Genomic DNA, 3796 nt, shown 5'->3' on the forward strand with positions numbered 1-3796 from the left:
AAAAAAAAAAAAAAAAAAAACTCCTACGAGACAGAAGAAAACCCTACAAGAGAAAGGCAGAACCAAAATGCACTTGGCTGATGTGTCGATGGAAGAGCCAAACAAGATCACACAGAGTATTCTGAAACGCAATGCGCTGGATATATAATATAACAGGATGCACAAAGCAAAAGAAACAGAGGCCATGTTGTCTGGGATACAAAATAATAAATCATAGATAAGAAAATAAACAATCTTATAAACTTTAAACGACAATAGATTAGGCTGTTTTATGGTTGGCTCGTGGAGCAGCTTGCTTGCTTGATTTGCACTGAGCTCGGAACATAAGAGCACCCAAGTGGCCAACAAGTTATTTTTCTAGATTCGCCAAGATCCACTGTCTTGAAGTAGCCGTTATTTCCAATGATGTAAGCTATGTTGCGAGTGGAGGTACGAAAATCAGATGTACATCCACCATCTCCTTCTTTATCAAGAACCAGCGCCACCTTCTTCTTTTCATCAACGAAGAAACTTCCAGCGGAGAATAAGAAGGGAAAACCAGTCAGAGGTTTCATATCAACCATTAGCAACACCTTGTTCCACGACACAACATTGGGCTCTATCCTGCTGCTAATCCATATCTTCAAGGTATATGAACAACTTCTTTTCTGCCATAACACTGCAATCTGTTTTCCCCTAACACTTGATAGAGCCACAGTATCTAGACCACCGAAAGGCTGAAAAGGCAGAGGCAGGCGCTGTCCAAATTTCTCCGTTGTGAAATCAAAACAGAGTACGAAAAAAGGGCCATGGGATCCATGTTTCTTATCTTGGGCAATCCAGTAAGTGTTGCCACCGAGAGACAAGCCATGTCGGAAAAATCCTATATCCCAGTCCGGATTGACATGAAGAACCTTCCATGAATTAGACCTAAAACTGTATATTTCAAACTCACAAATACTCGGCTCATCCACAAATCTCAAGACTTTGTGGCGACGAAGCGAGTACTGATAATTCCTCTCGTATCCAAGAGCATACCTGTCCAACAAGTGTAAAGAAGTTCTGGGTTCGATCCACCTTGTTTAAGGGTTCCAAACAACAATAAACCATTGCAGTGAAAGATTTTATACATGTCAACTCGATCTTCATCGTCTAGGCTAATGAGTTTACCTATAAGATCTATAGATGGATTAAGGAGATTGACGCTGAATAAATAAAGCCTACAATCGAGAATCACTGCCACTTGAAACTCCTTCCTCTGCTTCTTCTTTGCTTCACCGATGTAAAGCATTGTAAAGGTGCGACTTTTGGATAAAGTGTTCCACTTTTTGCAGGTCGATCGCACTCCTCTCAGCGATGTCACTAGAAGCCTAGAGAGCACCTCCTCTGCCATCTCCTTTGGAAGATCGGAGAGCATCGTCGGGTTATTTGTTTCACGAATACAAATCGAATCTGGATCAATGTCTGGAAAGCCACAATCGGCGCAAAAAAAAGCTAGAATGCTCTCCGATCTTCCAAAGGAGATGGCAGATAATGGATCTGATTATTAGGATTAGGAGGAACTGATAGTAGAATGAACTGGTTCAGCTGGTTCAACTAGTTCAACTGGTTCAACTGGTTGAACTAGTTGAACTGGTTCAACTGGTTCAACTGGTTCAACTAGTTGAAGTGGAATTAAGAAACTAATTCAATTCTGTTTGAATTTGTGCAGGATACAAATGATGATGATGTTGCCGAAGATGATGATTCCCAACCAATGCAGCCAGAAATGATGTTCGACGAATCTGAGTACACCAAAGCGGGTAAGATTATCACTAGGTGTAGTGTGACCCAAACCGTGTCATTCATAGAGAAATGCCAGAAGAAATAAAGTGGTTCAGAAATCATTCCCAGTTCATACATATGTTCCACATGCCTAAGGAGCAAAACCACATAACTTAAAGTATGTTGATGCTTCTGCTTCGCACAGCTCGTACTGAGATGGAAAAAGAGTGTTGGTTTGTGGTAAATGGAGTGCCTATACGGTATTCGTTGAAAGAGCATGCCTTGCTAACCGGATTGGACTGCCATGAATATCCGAAGGGGTATGAGGAGTTGGGAAGCTTAAAATTTGTGAAGAAAATGTTTGGGAGGACTGAGAGAATTAAAATAAAAGATGTGGAAGAGAAACTGAAGAAGATGCAGAAGAAGAGCAGTATAGAGAGGAAAAAGCTTACTATATTGTTGTTTTTATGCAAGGTAGTGAAAGCAAACTCTAAGGGTGATGGAAACATAGATTCCTTTCTTCTAGGAATTGTTGATGATTTGAGCACTTGTGAGGACTTCCCCTGGGGCCGTTATACATTTGAAGAGTGTATGAAAGGGATCCGAAGTTTGATGAAAAACTTAAAAGGCAGTGTAAAACCAAAACCTCAACCTGCCTTTTCTGGATTCATTGTTCCTCTGGAGGTATGTATCATTATTTCATGCTTGTCAGTTTTGAATTTGTATATTTATGATATTAACACTAAAAAATTGGTACTGTTTGTGTAGATTTTGGCATTTGAGTGTATCCCACAACTTGGAAGAAAATTTAGAGAAGTTGTACTCGCTGAGGATGACTGCCCAAGGATGTGTAAGCACAAATTCACGGAAAGTGCCATGAAGGGTTTTCCAATGGAAGATATCAATGAAGAACTTGGAGATAGCAAGGTAAGAGTTTCTGGAGTTATTTGGTATTATTATAACTTGTTCTCTATTTCATTTGAAGATAAATATGTTTGCATTCACAGATTATAACTAGCATCTTGGAACCAAACTCTGCTGAGAGATCATTGTTGCGTCGAATCATAGATGATGGTTTTGATGATGGGATAGGTTTTATTGATCCAATGGTTGATAGTTGGAGAGAGCGTCTGGCCATAGAGAAGAAGAAGATCTGTTGGAAAATTTTGTACGACAAGGACTTGCGTTCTCGGGGTTTGCTTGAAAAAGGTGAAGAAGCCCATGAAGTCGGAGAGGAAGGCCCTGAAATCGGTTCAGATGAAGTCCCTGAGAATCTAGCTGCAATAGTTGCATCGATTAGCTCCCTAAAGAAAACAATGACCAATGGCTTCGAAGACATGATAAAGAAGGTTACTAACTTGAGTGGGAGAGTGGAAGCTCTAGAACTATATGTGTCTGGTGCGATAGAGAAGGAAGAAAAGAATGGGGTACAATTTGGGACACCAATGGATTATCAACAAACGGATTATCAACCAACATATTATCAACCAAATGAGCAATCAAGGCAATTGGTGGTATGTAGTGGAACCCGTGGCCATATTTCTCCAGCTGTGTGTGAAACTAGTGAGTATTTTGGATTTGGTTCATTTATATAAAGTTTTTGATTCCTAGAATTGTTGATTTAGATTTGGTTCTTAAATATGAAGGTGGCAATGAAGAGAATAGCGAGAGTGAGGTGGAGGTGCAGGAGAAGAAGAAATGCAAGACTCAAAAGGAGAAGAAGATGAAAGAGAAGGTGAGTGAAACTCTAATAGAAACTGGGAAGAAGCGAGAAAGGCAACCCTCCAGGCTCATAAGGACACCCTTTGCAGTGGAGCCTAAGCGACAGAAGAAGACCAAATGATGTGTTTTTGGATTAAGTCGTTGTATTAGGTTGTTTGGTTGTTGGATTAACTCGATTGGTAAAACTATAATTTCTTTTGGTAATTAGGCGTGGTACAACTATGCTAAGTGTGGTATAACTATGTTTAGGGATAACTTTGTTTGGTGTGGTACAACTTTGTTTGGTGTGGTACAACTATATGTCGTTTTGGTACAACTATATTATGTTGGT

General features: G+C 40.0%; 1 pseudogene; it reads right to left on the bottom strand.

Annotated features, from left to right (window-relative positions):
* On the bottom strand, positions 130–1586 carry LOC104771889 (annotated as a pseudogene).

The sequence above is a fragment of the Camelina sativa genome, chromosome 20, assembly GCF_000633955.1.
Source record: "Camelina sativa cultivar DH55 chromosome 20, Cs, whole genome shotgun sequence".
Taxonomy (NCBI): Eukaryota; Viridiplantae; Streptophyta; class Magnoliopsida; order Brassicales; family Brassicaceae; genus Camelina; species Camelina sativa.